Source organism: Mauremys mutica, chromosome 2, assembly GCF_020497125.1.
Source record: "Mauremys mutica isolate MM-2020 ecotype Southern chromosome 2, ASM2049712v1, whole genome shotgun sequence".
NCBI classification, from domain to species: domain Eukaryota; kingdom Metazoa; phylum Chordata; order Testudines; family Geoemydidae; genus Mauremys; species Mauremys mutica.
Genome location: NC_059073.1, coordinates 227,525,929 through 227,546,707, shown reverse-complemented (window position 1 = coordinate 227,546,707; position 20,779 = coordinate 227,525,929). Strand labels below are relative to the sequence as shown.

Sequence of the window (20,779 nt, the reverse complement as noted above, 5' to 3'; positions counted from 1 at the left end):
TCATCTCCTACTTTCTAGCAAGACAATTTCTGGTTTCCATAGCACTTTCTTTTTTGAAATTGATACAAGTCAATTCAACATAGAATAGGTAAGCACCAATTCTTATTAAAATCAAGAAGGATTTCCTTTCTGCAACCAATCAACATTTGCTATGCAAATCCCTCCAGATCTGTGGTAGTGCTAGGAGGCTCACCTTATATTTGACTGTGCCAAACATAACCAGTCTAGAAGGAAAGGAATTCAGTAAAGAGCAACTAAACTTCTTTGTTTGGTAAATCTCTTAATGGTAAAAGGAATAAAATGACAAATACTTCTTACTGTATTAATTAGCAAGGAATCAAATATGTCATAGAATATTAGGGTTGGAAGGGACCTCAGGAGGTCATCTAGTCCAACCTGCTGCTCAAAGCAGGACCAATCCCCAGATTTTTTACCCCAGTTCCCCAAATGGCCCCCTTAAGGATTGAACTCACAACCCTGGGTTTAGCAGGCCAATGCTCAAACCACTGAGCTATCCCTCCCCCCATCTTTTTTCCTAAAAAAAGATTAGCCCTAATTTGAATTCTAAACAGCAAAACATTTTATATCATGTATGCTAAGATATGAAGGAGGGTCTTTCATATATTACATACAGGAGTACTTTGTTGCAATCTCTGGGGTATATAGTATAAAACTATATGGTATTAGAAGAAATCAGCCTAAATAGGGAGGTATTCGATACAAAACATTTTAGTGGAAAGCATGAATTATATTTCTGCATCCAGTATGAACAAGGATTTAGTACATAATCCATTAAACAGTACTTCTAAACTCAAAAAAATTCAGTATTGTAGAATAAACTACAGTAGGCATTTTGAATGAGCACATTTTCAGCAATAACTATAAAGCTAGCAATTTATCATTCAGCAAATAATTTTCTACTTTTAAAAGAATCTGTAAGTGTTACTTATGCTAATGAAGACCGTTTTTAATCTGCCCACAAACATGCTAATAGAGGGCAATTTTTTTTATTTACAAAGCTGAAGGCACTCAAGTGTAATTTCATATCAATGTTCTATAAACTGGGTAAAATGGGCTCTTAATCGTCTGAGCCACCAAAATCCTTCACCTTTAACACAAAGGCTTAAAGACAGAACAATAGATGCAAACTGATGAACTAAACTTCTAAGACTGACTTTCTGCCTTCAAAATCATTCAACTTGCTTTACAAATCTCATATTTGTTAAACTGGCTTTGTTCATTGCCACTGATACTTCCATTACTTTTGGAGCTATGAAGGCAGGACCCATGTATAGGAAGGAAGGAATACAGGGTGAAAAGCACTATTACAGTGAATGTACGTTTTCCTCAGGCTTTAACTTGTGAGCTCTTCATTGTGCAAGAAGGTTGCTTTTGGAAAAAGAAGTCATAATACTTTGAACAACGAGATACATAATGGTGGCAAAGGAGTACTGAAAGCATTTTAAATTATTTACTAGGTTAAAAGGGTGAAATGGTACTTTAAATACATCAAATTTCATCATCTGGGCCATTTTTTGGTGGCAAAGTGGTATTGATCTTTCCAAATGCTTAAAATTAACTATTTCCAGAAGGTCATTATTTGATTAAAGACATTAAAGTTGAGGGCAAGGAATGATGCACTTTGTCTTCTTTCCCATTCAAATAATCATGTAATTTAATCAGAACTATCCCTTCATGTCCTGTAATAAAAATGTTTGTCTTAAGATATTGTTCTTTACCTAACATATTAACCTTTAAATGTTATGAAGTTCTTAAGAATAATCTTTGCTAGAGAAGATTCTTCCATAATGTAATGAGAGACTCCCCAACATTTAAATTGATATGGATAAATTTCCTCTGTACATTGATTAGAAAATGCATTAAACCCTTCAACTGTGATTTCTCAGTGTTCAACAGAACCTAGAAATTCAGAGTTCTGAATAGCCAAATTTGTACTATTTGTACAGTATTTTGAAGCAAAAATGTGCCAATTATTAAATATATTGCTCCAATGTTAATAAACATAGTAAAATGGAACTATAAACTCTAGGCAAAGTTATCTAAAAACATTTCAGTTTGCATTAATTTTGTATTTGAGAAATATGATATTCTATATTACTAAAGAACAAGTAGAAGTCAAAATTTAAGGTTCATCACAAATTCATTTTTGGGCTGAGACCCCTTAAATTTTACTTGTTACTGGGTGAAATCCTATGGGTTTATGCAGGAGGTCACATTAGATGATCACACATGTTCCCTTATGGCCTTAAAATGTATGAATCTACTTTTGGAATTTCCTGACATCTGAAAGCCTATTTCCAGACAGAAGCAGGCCTGGCTGTAGTCCTATTGATGGTTTGATTGGAAGGAGAAGTCAGACCCAGTCGTCCCATACCTAGGCTTTTCTCTGGTGTTCAGTGTATAGCCTTACTCCTCAAATAAGGAGTTACCTTTCTCTGGCAACTTTGTAGTGAGCAGGAATGGGAAAAAGCTCCTTCTCTTGAAATGGCTAGTTGGCTATGCTGGAGTAAGGAACACATGCTTGTCTTGTCTGTGTTGTCAGATATCACTTTATCGAGCTTCCTCCCACACAAGATTCCATCTAAGAATTTAAGGCTTAGAGGATTTCATTTGAATAATTATCTGCTGACCAAGGTTTAAGCCTGACCATTGAGTTAGCTGCCCTGGCTTTCATTGCCAGTCTCTTGGAATACATGGATCTACCCACCACTAACATAATAGGGATGTTTTCTTTACTACTTACTTGAATTCACCCTGGTTTCCACTCCTCCCTAATGTTTCTTTGACAGAGGATTGGGAAATTGTTTTAGTTTTGGATGGGAGATATTTTGTATTTATCCTGCTCATCCTCTTTTTATGGATTCATCGTGTTTCTGGCCATCACCACCACCTCTCTAGTTTCAGACATGTTTTTGAGGGGAGAGTCAGAAAGGGTTATCATTATCCAAAGCTGATAGTTTCTCTTCTTTGAAGGATTGAGCTAGCGCTCATGGAAGGAGAATTTGGAGGGATTTTTACTTTTGCCCTTTGGGGGACGGTAGGTGTCCCCATCAGAGGACAGGTCACTTTTCTTGCATTTTGGGGGGGTTTAGACCAGGAGCTGGGGGCAGACAGAAGTGCATCCATGTTTTTTTTTTTCATTCTCCAAACTAAATTGAGAGGAAGTGCAGATGAAATTCAAGAAACTGGGATGGTATACTGGGATTTCTATCTATAGAAGTGATTTGTACTAAAGGAAAAGGGGGACTTTTGGACCTAGCCTTGGAGACTCCTACTTGGTGAAGATGTTAATGTCTGCAGTCTTGAGAGCAGAAGAAAAACCAACCTTCCCTTGTGGAGGTATCTCTGGAGCACTCCTAGCTAGAGTAGGGGGATAGAGAAGCCACAATAAGCTGTACGCACTGCAAACCTCTTCCCTTGGCAAAGCGGAAGTCCATGAGCTGCAAGCCATCATGACAGAGCTCCCCTCCTGTGTCTCCTTAGAAGGTCTCCTCATAGAGACACTGCACATCTTGACTTTGGTTTGCTCCATTTGGCCTGCTCTGATAATTGGGGAACTAGGAGAGGAGCCTGGCCAGTAGTCCTTGTTTGAGAAATAAAACCCCTGAAACTTTGGCTCCTAGGAAAAAAGCATAGCAAAAATGATTTTGCTTGCTGTGATCCCCATTCAGCTTTAGAAGATAGACAAGGTGCAAGAGGCAGAAAAATCTGCTGTGAGGGCAGAAGGGGTGGAACCAAGTCCTGGAAACTCGTGGGCAAGCTTAAACTAGTATAGCACTTAAGGAAGTTTAATGTAACCAAAGTACCCAGAAATCCTCTATATGAAAACCGGAAAATGTGGCTGCACAAGTGCAGAACTAGTAACACGAAGGGTTCATAGTTTTAAAAAAACTGATTAAAACCAGTTTTCTTCCAACTTGGCTTTTTGTTTAAATGTCTCAATGAGATCTAAAAAACCCCAAGTTTGAAGTTTCTAGGATCTTCAGCATATGAGTTATCCAAATTTGAACTACTATATTTTAGTTATCTATTCTCTCATACTATATATTACTCTGTCTGTACAGTCTCAACCTTCTTCATACATTTGCAGCACTTGTTCCAGCACTGAGTTTTCCAATTAGAACTGTACCAAAACAATTTTTTTTTGCAATGTCTGCCTGTTGGGAAATGATAGGTTGTACCTCATGTTTTAGGCCTTTGTGGAAACAAATATATTTCACCTATTGTTCAGCATGGTTTATAAAGTTTGTTTAATGTAAAAAAGCATATCTCAGTGGTTTGAGCATTGGCCTGCTAAACCCAGGGTTGTGAGTTCAATCCTTGAGGAGGCCACTTAGGGATCTGGGGCAAAAATTGGTCCTGCTAGTGAAGGCAGGGGGCTGGACTCGATGACCTTTCAAGGTCCCTTCCGGTTCTAGGAGATTGGTATATCTCCAATTATTACCTTTACAGCCACATCCTCCCTACTATACTATACTTCTGGGCCACTTTTAATAGTATGTATGGATAGGAGATGAGATTCCTCTTAGGGAGCATATCATATTGTCCTGGTCCTCTTTACAGGGGGATGCATTGTAAAGGCTGTCAAAGTTCTGTGTGAATTTGAATTGGATTTTTTTTTAGCTCTTATAAGAATAGATGAATAGGCATAAAATGCTTTCCAGAGAAACTAAGGTCTATTACATGAAGGACAATGGGCTACTTGATTTTTGGAAAATGGAAATAGGCAAAAAGCTTTCATGATCCAAGTTTCCTAATACTGCACTAATATGGTCTTACCAGTTAGAGCCTTTTTAATGAGTTTATTATTGTCTTTCCAAACAGTTTATGAAATTGGTTTTTGTGTGTCTGCAAAATTCACCATTTATTCATTTCTGACCCAACAGCACTGGTGTTCTGTCATTCAGTAAATAGAGATTGCTCTTCAGTATATTATATGACCTCTATTGATCTAGCTGAACAAGAATTTCACGCTTCCTCTTGAGGGTAGGCCTTCAATATAGCAGGGATGAGAGGTGTCACCACAAAGACCATCTTACAAATACAATTTTAATAGAGTGACAAAGAGTGCTTTTTACAGATCCAGACTAACACGGCTACCCCTCTGATAATTGAATTTTAATAGAGATAACCTGAGGGTTTCTTCTCTGCTCTTTAGACTTTCTTCAGTCCAAAAGAGGACTAAAGCTGTTACATAAGTTGACTGATTCCTTTGCATCACCTGTTGGGATTTCCCCAACCCTAAATCAGGAAATTTGAAACTGCTTGTATGAAAGTGTTAATGGCATCTATGCACATATTTTACAGTTTTACTGAGTCACTAGAACACTGATTGGTTACTTATTCATTATTAACGCCTCAGTTGCACCAATCCACGGTTTTCATGTTTTAGGATTTTTTTTTAAATGACCACATCTGATAGTTCTGTCAAAAAGGCTGGTTTCTTTATTTACTATATTGGCTTTTGTTGCCAGAGGATCAGCAAAAAGGGTGAGCCTGGATGTGATCAGATGTGATTAAATAAATAAATAAATAAATAAATCTGTAGCTGTCAGTACAACAGATGGGAATTAGTATAAAAGAACTTATAGGGCTTGTCTGAAGAGAGGTAAACTTCAAAAGATAAGGGATTCATTTTTTTCAGCTAGGGAAGGATGAAGAAATTGATGTTCCTGTTTCCTGGGGTATCATATTTAATCAATTAACCAGTCACATCATCTTGCAGTTCTAATCTGTTACTGCACCCTCCCTTTGATGTGAAAAAACCAACAACAAATCGTGGTACATAATGGTATTCTGTGTACACTTTCCTGGTATACACCTCTACCTCGATATAAAGCTGTCCTTGGGAGCCAAAAAATCTTACCGCATTATAGGTGAAACCACGTTATATCGAACTTGCTTTGATCCACTGGAGTGCGCAGCCCCGCCCGCCCGGAGCACTGCTTTACCGCACTATATCCAAATTCGTGTTATACGGGGTGGCGTTATGTCAAAGTAGCGGTGTACTTCAAAACAAAAATTTCCTCTCCAATCCCACGTGTGTATCTTTAACACTGGTCCATCAGAAATTTACAAAAATACCACCAACTTCAATTCATATTTTTTTAAAATAAAAATATATAATTTTTAACAAAATAAGGATATGGAATATTTAAAAAGTAGAAAATTCATTTACAGCCAGCAGGTGAGGAAGAAAAGAAACAAACTGCATATAATTAGCTAGCTGGCTATTGTCCTGATCCTGCAAGCTGCTTTGTGCTGGCAGACCCCTGTACTTACTTGGATCCATGATGAAATCAAGGGGGGGCTCCACCAGGGGCAAGGATCCAGCCTCGTGGAGCAGAATCAAGGCCTAAAACTGTACCAGATATGTACAGTCCATGTACATATGCACTTATGGGAGAAAAAATTCTGTTCCTAACTAAATATGTAATTATTCAACTCGTTTTGTACTCAGCTAAAAAAGTAATCTAAATTAAGAGCTGCCCCTAAACTTAGTTCCCTATCTCTCAGCCTCCTCCACTTTTCTTTTCCGTCTTCCAACTATATTTTTCTTCCCTTCAATACAAATAGCAATGATAGGCACAAGCCCTAATCAAAAATATAATAAGCATTCTTTTGCAAATCTTATATAAAATGCAACTATATTCATATGTAAAAAGACAAAGAAAAAAAGATTGCTAAAAAAAAAAAGTAGGTGATGCTTTATTCTCCTTTCTTTTCCATCATTCAGTCTTCAATAAAAATGGCACTAGACGAAAATGTGTTTAAAAATCAAAACAAGAAAAAACAACTGCCAATTAGTTAATAAAGTCAGTTTTAGTCTGGTACATTACCCTTTACAGTGTAGGGCTATAAAATGGGTCACTGGGTTTCACAGAGGGTGACTGGAAAATACAACCCCACATCCCTTACACATACTGAAGAGAAGTTGCATGTAAATAGGCCTGATTTCACTGCAATAGCATGGCTTCCCTGCATATAACTGAAAAAACTACCAGTATGCTTAGTAGCCCCTATATTTATTTTTTAAATGTGCAATGAATTTTTCTTTGGCTGCTATACGTATGGTTGAGTTTAGCAGGAGTCTTTAACAGAAGGAGTCTGGCAATTTTTTCAAACCTTTTTACCACTAACAACTTACTAGCTAACAGCAAATGTTTATTATTAAGTTACTTATAGAGGTTGAACATTTGCTTATTTGGAAAGGCCTCTGGTAAACAGACCTTGGGGACAGAAAAGCCACTTTCAAAATAACTCACATGTTCATCTTAAAAAACAAAACAAAACACAAAAATCCCTAAAACGAAAAAAAGGTTCATAATCCTTCTTTCTAGAAATTCATTCTTTTCTCATAGAAAAATGAGCTACAAATTGAAGAATGAGTCCAGATCCCTACAATTTTCAAAAACATTTTTAACCACAACATTCAGTTTGACTGGGATCATTTTCCAGTAAGTTACATCACCCACAAAAAGTGCATATCCCAAAATGTATTTCCATTCATCACTTGCCATATTTTTTACTCGAGTCTCAATTTCTTAAAAGCTCCATATATTCATAATTAAATTAGACATTTAAATATTCCTGAACAAATTCCTTCCATATTCCATTTTGGAAAAGGTATATTCAGTGGTTTTCAGTTTCTGAATAAATGGCACTTAATGCAATTAATATATGACAACACCATAGTTAAGATGATGAGGGTAAAAGTTGGAAGAAAGAAAACGTTTCTCCAACTTTTCCTCCAGGTTCTGATACAGAAATTTTACTACTGCCAAGGTCAGATAACTTAGCAATGCCAACTGTCTCAAGTCCCCTTAGAACCTCTTTAAAATACACATCTTAGGAAATGGTGAAGCTCCAAACAGATGAGAAGGCGACAATGATGAGAACATATCCCACATATGACAAGGAAAAGGCCCCTGCTTATCACATGGTGCCTGGGAGACTGGTACGCTGGGTCAAAAGTGAAATAAGGGGAACAGGCTGTTCTCCTTCCTCCTGACTGGCCAATGCAGGGAAAGCCTACAGGAACTGTCCCCCAATGTTTTCAGGTACTTTGCTTCTGTTTTGTGAACTCTAATACAAGCCTGGAGGAAAGGCCCTTAAAAGACTAATGCTTGGATCTTTATTTCCCTTCTCTAGCTAATGAAACTGCCTACCAGCTCACACCATCACTTCTGGATGTCTTCACAAATGCATCTTCTCTAAGATTTCCTCCACTGAGCCACTCATCTGGCGGTAATAAGCCAGGTAAATTTCGTTCCTTATATTTATTTCCACCTAATGGAATTTATTTGGAGTTTCATGCAAAAGTGAATAGTTCCAGTGATGTCTGGTAATAAATCTTAAAATCATGAGCTAACAAGGTGAATCTCTTTTCTTAGGTCAATTCCTCTCTCATATTTAAGCAGGGTAACAAATCATTAATTAAAGGTGAACCAAAAATTAAGTTACATTTGAGCCTTTCACGGCCTGTTTGTTTTTGTATAGTTGGAGGAAGTTCTTGTATCTACAAAACTCCCCATTACACACCAGAAATATTAATATTCTGATTCAGTAAGATACTCGAGCATGTGCCTAACTCTAAGCATGTGAATAATGACACTGAAGTTATTGATGTTTAAATATCTTGCTGAATTGGAGCCTAAAGCTTTAGAGAATTCTACTGAGGATCATTTAAGGTCCCATCAATTTTTATTTGACTCTCAAATACCACCCTGATGTAACTGAGAAGTGAGAGAACATTATATTATATAGAATAAAGATGAGTTGATCACTAAATATCAATTTGGATAAATATTTGTGAACTGGGATCCCCCCCACACCTGCTGTGTCACTTGTATTAGTCTATCCACTGGAACATTTTGGATATGCTATATCCAAATTCTGAAATATGGGCAAGTTAAATTTGGATGATAGCAAAAATATGCAATATGAAAATCTATTTAATTTAATTCAATTGAATTCAGAACAACAAAATTATGTCTCCTTTCTCATTATGACTAAGAATCCTACAATATTCTTTTCAGAGCTAACAGTTTTTAGTTATACAGATTATAAAAGACAGGAAATACAGATCTGTACTCTCCAACCTCTGTTCACTTTAATTTGGATCTATCAATCCTATATTAAATTGCTTCTCAAACTGACATAAAAAAAAAGCCCAGCAAACATATGATCACTTTCACAGAAATTCCTTCTTTGTATTAATATACTTGTACAATCAAATTTCTCAGTCTCAGCAATAAATTTCTCCCTGATCACTATTTTCCCCTCAAAGGGTATAGAAAACAACAAGAGCTGGACAAATGCTCAGTTAATCTAGTACTTAGTCTAGCCCATTTCCAGGCATGATTGATTAGGATCACTAACTCCTTAACTTCTTTGCAGAATCTTTACCTATATCTGCATCTGACCTCAGTGTACCATTACTACTAGCTCACAAAGGCTTTTTCTGTTTTTTACCTCTTCCTGTTACAATAATATACTCTCCACTTATTAACCTTTTTTTTCACGTCTACTACATGAAGGCCAAAAATCATTGATGCATGGTCAAAAAGGAGGTAATGAAATGGAGTGATCTAGAACACAGATCCTCTTTCTGAAGTGAAGTGGCAGATTGCTCTGTCTTCCTTCTCACCTCTGATATGGATGCATCACCAACCTGTCCGATTATAAAATCAACAGTGCCTCTGACTAGGGCTGTTCTCTCTCTACTGCCCTATGCATGTGTATCTAGCAGAATAGTAAGCAGAATGCCAATGGGAGGCATTTTAGCAGGAGAGCTTCTACCTGTTGAAATGGGGGAAGATTGTGTGAGTGCCTGCTAGAGTAGACAATGCTTGTACAAAAGGAGCGTGTTAATGCACCTCGGGTGGGGTGACTATTTTACAGGCAGACATGCATAGAGGTGGCAACAGGGGATCAGAGAGAGAGAGAGAGAGAGAGAGAGAGATGGAAAGAGAGTTAGTGGTAAGGGTGTGTGTGGAAGAGAAACAGGGGAACATAGTAATGTGAAGAGGTAAGGGAGGGATAAAAGGACAGGCATAACCAGGGGAATTAGTCAAGGATGACAACAGGGAAACAAAACAGAAGGTGAGGATGCAGAAAACAGGAAGAGATTAAGAAAATCCATCCTGCCAGAAACAGCACCTCTTGTCAGACAGCAGGTGCTGCCTCGGGAAGAGCTGATTTACGCATCTGGAAGTGTAGGAGCCAAAACACTTTCCCTAAATAGGAAAAAATTAAAAATAAAGCAACTGAAAAAAAGAGGGGGAAAGGGTATAACTCTCATTTTTTGGCATTAAGAGACTTCCAGATAGCATTATATTTTTCATATATTTTCTGAGAAATAGAGGAAGATCTCTGGACCTTTTGTAGAAACCTTAAACAATTCAATTTCTTTCCTGATTATCTCTTCTCAGCTGAATCCTTCCTTACCCTCCCCTTTGCCCCACCACCAACTGAATTCTGAATTAGCAATATGGCCAGAACCTCCAATAGTTCTTCGCCAGGGCTCTTCTGATAGATCCACTGGGCCAGATTCTTCATTGGTACAGCCATTCTACACGACCTTCCTTGGGGGATTCTAGTCAGAAAGCTGGCAGATCCAGCCCTATGAGGATCATCCCACAGCTAAGGGATCCTCTAGTGACATACAGCCAGCATTCAAGCTTCTTTGTCACTGCCCTTTCTTGCTATCAAGATGGGGAGCATGGCTGAAGAAAGGGGACATTGCTGAAATACCCACTGATTCCTAGCTGCAGTTTCAGCCCTCCTTCTGCCATGAACAGCCTATATACATTAGAGCAGCCCTCCAGCTGTTCTAACTCAGCACAGAAGGACTTGCTATGCATGCAGTGCCTTTTGTTATGTGCAACTTGCCTGGCCCTAAGATTCTGGCTCATTGTGCCGCCACGAAGTTCTCCTCCTCCACCCACTTATTTGGCTCATTTTGAATATTTTACTATTTGTACACAGCTCCCACACTACCAAAACAACCACTTCACCACTAAATGACTGACAAAGGATATAGCATAAATGAACCTTTAATTCAGGACAAATGTTCACCTAACTTAGAAGCAGTGTCTAAATGAGACTAGACTCCATGCAAATGGTATTGTGTATAATGCCACTTATAATACAACCTTAGGAGAGCATGCCCATACATCTATCAGTCACAACTACCCAACGAGCCTACTCAATTCCAGTCCTGTCCATTACATATTTTTCTTGTTATAAGAACTGTTATAAATAAAATCGTCTCAAAATTACATAACAGGACCCCTAAATGGAATAAAAATAGCCAACAAAGTGATCTAGTTGTAAATAGACAGTTTAAAACTGATCTAACAATGATGAAAACTTTAACTATGTCAGGTTGAAAACACTGACTTGAAAATTTGTTTATTGACAACAAAATAAAATAAAATAAAAAAAAATCAGCACAGTCTTTGATTTCCTTGAAAATATTTGAGTTTTTTCCATCTGATAGTTGATTTTTTCACTTTTGGCAGTTTTTGACCAAAAAAAATACGTTCCCAGTTGCCAATGAACATTTTTTTTTTTGCATTTTGGGATAAACATTAGAATTTTATTTTTATCAAAATTGTGTTGGGGGAATTGCTTTGTGACCAGCTCTATTTTTAACCCACCTCAAAATCAAAACTAGACATTTCCTAGCACATCATTTTTAAAACAGCACTTTTTTTTTTAAAGTGAGTAGAGATAAAAAGTAAGAAAAACAACGAGAGATGAAAAGCAGTGCAAGCATATTCTTGTGTCATTTTGTGTGTAAGCAAGGAGGATTTCCAATAAAAGTCCTGAGCAAATGACCTTCAGTAAAACAATCTTGAAAAATTTCCTATATAGACTTTGATTTTACCTTCTTTACAGTGAAAACCACACCTTAAAAAAAAAGGGGGGGGGAGGAAAGGAAACAACAACAACAAAAAAGGCCTGAAATTTTAGTTACACCACATGTGGTTTTCATTTGTGAAAAATGAACAAGCTGTTTGTGGTTAAACTGTCTAATCTGCTGTTATCAATCTAGCGCTGCATTCAAGATTTACAGGATACATCAGCTTCTGTGCCACATTAGCTGTAAAAGGGAAAGGGGTGGGAGGAAAAAGGAGGAGGAGAGAGTTTATCCTGAGGAATAATATTTCCAATGCAGCCACACTCACACTACATCTGGTTGTGCTGGTAGCGGCAGTTAAATTGAAATATTTCACAGCGTGTGTCAGAAACATGCAGAATGGTAATTATGACAGATCTGATTAAGCCTGAGTGCCACTAGCTCCCTGGCCAGCTCCGGTTGTGCAGGTGTGACCTTGTGCGTGCCTGCGTGTGTAAATAAAATTAATTACAAGGGAGAGGGCGAAGGCTTCAGTGACATCACAAAGCGGAGAAACTCCCAAGGGGGAGACCTAATGGAATATTTTCCCTCAGTCTAATAATACAGTTCATATTGACTTGAGGTAATTAGTGGGATCATTAAAGCAGTTTTCCCGGCGTATTTGGCTGCCTGATCAGATTAGTGAAAATGTTCTTCAGAACAAGCCCTGTGTGGTCTGCCAAAGGAGGAGGAAATAAAAAGCAACAAAGCATATTTTAGAATGATAAGCAGTGCTGGACTTTCAGTCCTGCAAAATGCTGTACTGATCTCTGGAGTCTAGAAATCCTGCTGTCTTGACCGTTTCAATTCTTCCATACAACTTGCACATGCTCCTGCTTCATATGGGCTAATTTCCACAAACATCTTCACTGTTGAAAACTGGACAAAGGGCATCTTCACTGATAGTTTTAAAATGACTAGGTTCAATAATTGGGGGGGGGGGGAAGGTGACCACGATAAACAAACAAAAACAAAGCTTGATAAAAATAAATTACATTGGTTTCAAAATTTGTAACATTTTGATGTCATAATAGGCTTAGCATAGCAAAAAAAAGTTTAAAATGGAATACCTATTTTTTTTTTAAACAGAACATAGAGCCCTGATCAAGAAATGGACCATTTGTTTAAAAACACTCTATTGAGCATGCTCTATCTTGCAAATGGAATATGCCAAGCTCTGTCACAGATGGCAGGCTTTGACAGTTCCCATCCGTAGCGTCGATACTCGACAGTTCAGCACAAGATCAGTGACATTCTGTCTCATTAGAGCCACGCTAATTATCACAGCTAGTTTCAGGGGAAACCATGTGTTGCAATGGTCAATTTGAAGGAGTCTGTGCATCAACAAACTGGTAATAAGGATCAGACACCTTATTATATGACAGCATGCTGCCTATGATCTGATTTACTGAATCAGAGGTACTGAGGCAACAGTGAAGCCTGATGGGTTGTGGAACAGCGTGTACACAATGCATGTCTAAAACATGCTTATAAAAAGGAATTACACAGAATTATTATACATAAAGATTCCGAAACTGTGAAGTCATAATAATTAAGACTTTTTTCCTTTATCATGGAACCCTACTGAGATGGTTAAAATACTGTCAATTGACCTGATTGTAGTCAAATAAAATTAATTACTAAAAATGAGACAGTAAAATTATGGACTATGCTAAACTATATTTAATCTGATACTTTGGTTTCTTCAATTGCAATAAACACGATGAAGATTTCAGCGTCAGACAACAATGCTCAATTTTTGGATATGACTTTAGATTTTGCAAAATGTTGTTCACACATGACAATTTCTCTGTATATATTCACAGACCTAAATTCTAATTTTCAGACAAGGATTTCCCCTGCCCAGGGCAGAGTCATTCAACTAGCCATCGTGCTTTGCTTTTGTTATTTTCATGCCAATCTGCAAAAGGCTAATGGAGAGCTTTATCTTGACAGGTGCTGAGCACCTCCAGTCAGGTGCTGAGTGCCCTCAACTCCCATGGATCTCTATGGATCTCTTGCAGGACCTGGCTATGAAGGTGTTAAAGATTAACTCAGGAATAATGTATGACAGGTGTGCAACCCATTCCTCTAAAGAAGCTCTCCTTAGATCTTGTACACAATGTTTTTTTGAAACTGGTGCAGATACTTAAAATTGGTTCAGGCTAATATATTTGGATATACAGTGGGATAGTTATTTTATAACACTATTTAAAATGCTTATTGCCTCATCCACACTGGACAGGTTTGTGTCGTTAACCTGAATCATCTGTAAGCCACGTGTACAAGTTCAGAAAACAGTTTTAGCCTGTGCATAGATAAGGGCAGAGTCTTTTCATTTTCTTTATTTGTTGGAGGTATTGAGTGATCCATAAAGATCTGTGGAGTGGTTAATCTAGTCCTTGTATATCATACTGAAATGCTTTCCATTATCACTTTTTATACATTTTCATTGACATAAAAAATGTCCAGTGTTGTTTGGTTCATGTTATTTATAAAGCTTTTCTAGGGCAATCAGCACCACAGAGCACCTCAAACATTAAGGAGTTTATCCTCACAATATCCCTGTGATCTGAGGAATATTATTATCCCCATTTTACAGATGGGAATTGAAGCACTGTTACATCAAATGACTTGCCCAAGGTCACAGAAACACCCTGTGCTACGGCCAGGAACAGAACCAAAAACCCAGTTTAAAAGACAGTCAAGTTATTGCCCCATTTTTCTATTGCCTGCAGTCTCTCCAGAAATGTTTTTGTTTTGTTTTTTAAAAGACCAGTCATTTCATGAAGTGCTTTAGTCTTACTTCTGAGAGGAAAGATAGTGAAAGTTAGAGAATATGGGCAGAGGAAAAGTCTTGAGGACTTTTAGTACTATCTTTTGCTTCTGCTGTCAAACATGGAAATTTCACTCTCCATGACCCCTTTTAGAAAGAACCCTATGACTTGCAATGTGATAGTTTATGAAAAACAAATTGGCATTATCTGCCAAGTTTCACAGTTTTTTTGGAGCAATTCTTGATCCCAGATAGAAGCCAATCACTCTTTCCCAGTTTGCACTTTCCCCGCTCCATTGTTGACACCTGATCCTTTCCTGACTCCTGCTGCTCATGGCAAGTCTACAACGGTCAGAGAAACCACAGTAGGGCAGTCCAAAAAAAGGAGATGCATTATGAGAGGTGTTTATACCGCTAACATTTTCTACCTATAGGAGCAAAGATTTGAATGGAACCTTGAAATGAAGAAAGATGTAACAATACATTTTATTTTTATCTAGTGTCTTTTATATGCAGTATCCCTACACACATCATAGAAAATCCACTGTAAGCTTAAGAAGAAAAAAAATTCTTAAGACAAGATTTAAAAACAGGAAACAACAGTCACTCTAAAGGGGACAAAGAAGAGAATAAAATCCAGATAGATGGGATATGATAATTAAAAGATCAAATCCCACTCCGGAGACTCATTGTCTGCCCAAATCAGAGACCAAGGTTTAGCTAGGCAGAATGTGAATGGTGAAGGGGTGGTGTCTCTTAATATATACTTAGAGAGCCCCCTTCTCCCCTTACTCCCATATCGCAACAGGGATGTCTCCTGATGATAAAAGATTATCTTCCTATTAGAAAATATTCAAATAGATCATTACATATGTGGTAATGGCATTCTCTTGCCAGATCTACAGTATATAATACTTGTTTAGTGAGGGAAACTGTTTAAAAAGGACTCTCTTATTAGAGACTATAACTTATACTTGGTGTGAGGGGGAAAAACAGATCAAAGATATAGAATTTATAAAACTGCTGGTTAAAAAGATAAAAGTGAGATAACAAACAAACATCAATGTTTCACTATAAATCACTAGGTTTACAACATTAAAATTTCCAGTAAAAGCAAGGTTTTATATATACCTGAACTCTAATGGCCTATTCTGAAAATATTTATGTCAGGAAAAGCATGGCATTTGCATGCCAAAGGCAATTTTAGAGCCATTGTTTAGCATTCCCTTCCCAAATTAACTCTAAGTCCATGTGTCAAAACCTAAAATTCTATGCCTATTTCTGTTTTTACCCTATACCATGTTCTTTGATACTCATAGATTAAAAATGGAGGGAGCTCTGAGTTGTCAAAGGGAAGAAGTTGGACACTTCTAATGAAATGCCACGGCACAAAATAATCACGTTAGCAGGCAAGAATAGAATTTATAGTATGTCCTTAACCACTGATTCACCTCAACGCTTATGCATGCAAAGCTATCAATTTCAAAGGGGCTAACTGCCTAACCAACTGGAATGATAAACATAGACGGACAGTCAATTAGGCAATACAGTATAACATACTGCAAAAGAAATGGGTCAAAATGATCTCTGACTATATCTGATTTTTAGAAGTACATACAGTACTCTTACTTCCATTCCAAAATTAAATCAATGCTCAACTCCCACCAATTTCAAGAGCAAGGTATTATTCTTCAGTGGGAGCTCCTCAAAAGGAATGCCCAGAATCCTGCAGGATTGAGCCCACAGAACAATATCTCCCCATTTATATTTATTCTTCCAGTAGTAAGGAATCATATTTAGGAAGAACTAGACAGACTAACAGCATTAAATTATGATATATTAGGCATTTACAGTACTCAAAATACAGTACTCATGTTACTCAGGTTTTTCATAGTGTCTTTCCTGAATGTGAAAAACCCCCTCTGAACATGAGCTGACTTTCACTAGACTGTTTTCTTCAACAAGTGCAGGCTACACCTTTTCAGGCAAGCCCATGTAACACCTCAAAAGTACAACAAACATCACGGCGGGCTACTAATGTCTCTTTGCTGGACATGCACCTTAAGTCTCAGCGCTCTCAAGGGATTTTGTGTGGAATAAAATTGGATTTCAACATCTGCCACCATAAGAAAATTTTTTATCTCTGGCTCCCACATGAAAATTGTAATCAATGAACAGTTACTGAACCATGTTACCTGAATGATTATTACCCAAATCAACATTTTTTTGAAACAATGAAATTGAAAATTGTGCTTTCATAATTATTTGAATCAGATTATCGTATTACAAGTTAAATAAAAATCTCAAGATGATTAAATCGGAAAAGTACTATGTAGAGTGCAAATATATTCAGGGATTTCTTTTGTGTTTTTTTTTTGACCTATTTTGGGGCTGTTTTGTTTAAAATTTTAGCAAACAATGTGGTTAACCTTGCAAAAAGAACACAAATAGGCATATGTTCAAAAGGTTTCTTATATTTGCATAGTGTTTTCTGAAGCTCTGCTTTTAGATCAGATTTTATTATTGGGTAGTCTACTTAAAGTGTATTAGCCAGTCCAAATAATATGAAAAAAGTTAACAGTTTTGGACTTTGAAATGATATGCTTTTTTCAGTTGGTTACAATTCAAAGAAATACTGGAAAGTTGCTATGACAGAGTTCTTGAATTCTAAACCATTTAGACCCTCAGTATAAATGCATTGAATTTTTTTTTTAAATAATGTACATTCTGAATCTAATATTCACTGTTTAGATAATGCATTGATGGATGCTAGAAAAAAAATCTAAAATAAATAGAAGATATTGAAGTAAAACCTCAAAAATAAGAAAAAACACACCCCTCTCTACCTCCCTCCCAAATTTCTATGATCATTTAGTCTTACAAGCCAGATAGACCCATTTCTTCCAGGAGGCTTATGGATAGTTTAAAAAAAATCATCAACAAAAAACACTGTTAAGAAATGAATATCACTCCTATAAGCAACAGCAATGATATTACTATTACCACCCTAATCTCTCCCCTGCTCCCTTACTTTCTTGCCCTCGTTTATATTGTAAATTCTGCTGAACTGGGATTCAATCTTCATCTGTTTTGTAAACTGGCAAGCCCATGTATGGTCCTATATTTCCATAGTCCCCAATACAATAGATATTTAGATTTTACTTTAACCCTGTCTAAATATAGACGTCCTTAGTTTCTCCTTTAATAGGCACTTTGTTCTCAAGTGCTCTATTCAGCAGAAATATATCTGCAGTCTTCTAGGCCATGCAAGCCCCACAGCCTTGTGGATACCTTCTACTCAACAACCTAATCGCATGAGGAGAAAAATTAGCTTGTTGCAAAGGGCCCTCCACAAAAGAACTGTCCTTGCCTTTTTGTGGAACTGCTTGGAGAAGGAGAGGTCATGTAAAGGAGATCTCACCACCTGTACTGAGAGTCCCTATCTCACACAGTAAAGTTACTTCTGCTTATGTACAGGATCAAGCGGTGAGAGAAGAGAACAAGTTCTGACCTTTGGCCATTTAACCCCCCCCCCCACACACACACTAAATAAATAAGTAACTTGCAAGTAGGATGGGAGAAGGGAAGAGTGTTCCTGCCCAGTCCAGTCCACTGGAAAGTGATGGTTAAGTGGTAGCCTGCCCTAGCTCTAAAGAGAAGAATGGAACCAATATCCTTGGTGATGCTTGAGCAATGGAGCTCCTTACCAACACCACCAATCACTTTTTGTTTAGAGATGAGGGAGGATTTCAGTCTCAATAAATCTTTCTCCTTTGCACAGTGGTCAAGCTTCATAATACAACTATAAGCCTAGAAGCAGTATGGATTGATACACATAGCTCCATTAAAATGTGTTAACAGGATAACTAACAGTCAACCAACTAGGGAAGACCCACCTTTCAAAGCATGCTCAGTGTATCTCCGGATATTATTGCCATGACCCAGTATTTTGCCATATGTGGCAGTCCAGCTAGATAGAGCCTGCGACTCTCTCTCTGGAAGGGAATGGTCTTGAGAGATTGTTTTATATCTAAATTAACCTTATGCAGTCTGAAACAGGTGGCAAGTAACCCCTGAGAAAAAGATGTAACCTCCACAGTGTAAGGGGAAGAAGTTTAGGGCTACTATCTCTGGTATATTTTGTCCAAGTCTCTATTTTGAACTAATGCTAATAAAAATAATGCTGACTTTTTTTTGTATCTACTATTATTTCCTCTTGCCATCTGTACATTTTTTAAAGCAAACATTGGAAGGGCTATCCTTCCTGAATAGTTTGGAATATATAGATTTAAGCAAAAATACAAGTAAATGTGAAAAGGTAACATAAATAAATAAATCACATGGGCCCGTATACGAGAATTGCACCATAATTCTGCTCATAATGCCGAAGAAACTAGAGAGATGAACAAAATGGACATTTCGCTTTAACACAGTTTTGACATGTAAATAAAGATATCTGAAGAAGCACACAGGTTTGAAGCTGCTGTAACATTCTATCATAATTAGAAACATTTCAAGAGCCCTGTAATTTCCAATCAAAATTACAGTTATTTCCGATATACCAGCCATGATTCATGACAAAATTTTACATTCCATGGGAGATTATAGTGGCCTGATGTATGACATACTGAGTACAGTGCTAACATAAACAATTCAATTTAATGTTTAAACAGCACTTGGTGTTTAGAATCCCACAATAAAAGAAACATATTATTGTAGAAATTATCACTTTGACAGTGATTTGAAGGGTAGGCAGGCATGTGGCCTATAAAGCTATTTTTTTATTTTAATTTACAGTCCACAGCTTGAGTTTAATTATTTTGATATCTTTGAAGTAATTCTTTACAGCATATAACTTTAAAAAGAACATCTATTCTCTACAAGGAAATGGAACAAGTCCAAAAGGCAAATATTTCCAAACTCAAAGTTTAAAAATTCTAAAAGGAAAAAAAAATGCACACTACAACACTGAAGGTCCACAAACATTCATAAACCTGATCACATTTCATCACCAGCTTAATGGGCACTGAAAGACGGAAACTTTCTCTTAGAAGCAATTTTGGGGAGTTAAGAGAATAATTAATAATTTAGCAGACTTAAATAAATTGGTAACCAGTGGTGCCTATATTTCTTCTGTCAATGTTTTTTCCAGTGTTGGTGTTAATACTGTCTTCTTCTTTCCCATTTTACGTCTGACTGCCCTGCACTCTATTTGAGACTTGGGCACATTCTCACTTGAGCACACTGATGAGCTTTCTTAAAACATGTTACTTAGGATCATCATGCAGCAAGTCTGTGACAATCATACTGACAAGAGTATCTTGTTTGCTGGTCTTCCTTCCCTTGCATAAAATTAACATAGTTCCCTGCACTAAACTTGATGTTTTGTTTAATTTTTAAGAACTTTTTATGAAAACACGTAATAGCAGAGGGTTAAAATTGAATGCTCATCTTTTTTTCTCTAAGTACTGTGTTTCATCAAGGCAAGATATGTTGCCCTTATTTCTTTAAAATTTGTACATAACATTTCATAAAATAATTTGCCTTTTGGTTTGGAATTGTGGACTTCTGAAACTCTAGGGTGGCCATATGTCCCATTTTGGTTGGGATAGTCTCTCTTTTTAAGCCTTGCCCCGGCCATCCCGACTTTTCTGTCAAAGTGGACATTTGTCCCGTTTGCTCTTGCCAGTTTGATCAGTTGGCAAGAGTGAACAGAACAAATGCCCACTTTTGTCAAAAAAGGGGTGTGTGGAAGAACATGAGGGGAGGTGGGGGTGAGTGGAGATGCTAACCCCATGCAGGGGGCGGGCAGGGCTCAGGGGAGCAGCGATGCCAGCCCTGCATGGGGAAGGGAGGCAAGGATCAGGTCAGTGGCATGGGTCAGCCCTGCACAGAGAGGGGCTCAGGCAAGCAGCTAGGGCCAGCCACACTGGGTGCCCCATTCTCTCTTTGGGAAATATGGTCACACTATTGCTTTGCTATTTTTGCTTAACAAACAACTGTATCTACACCCATACAGCTCCATTGTGTCCCTATTTTCTCAACGTTCACTTCTGACACTTCTCTAGCTGATCCAA

The 20,779-nt window shown here is 37.5% G+C and overlaps 1 protein-coding gene across 7 annotated transcripts in view; it reads right to left on the bottom strand.

The window, feature by feature from the left end:
- SATB1 (SATB homeobox 1) overlaps nucleotides 1-20,779 on the bottom strand; it is a 90,328-nt gene that overhangs the window by 10,513 nt on the left and 59,036 nt on the right. The gene's annotated exons all lie outside the window — the stretch shown is intronic.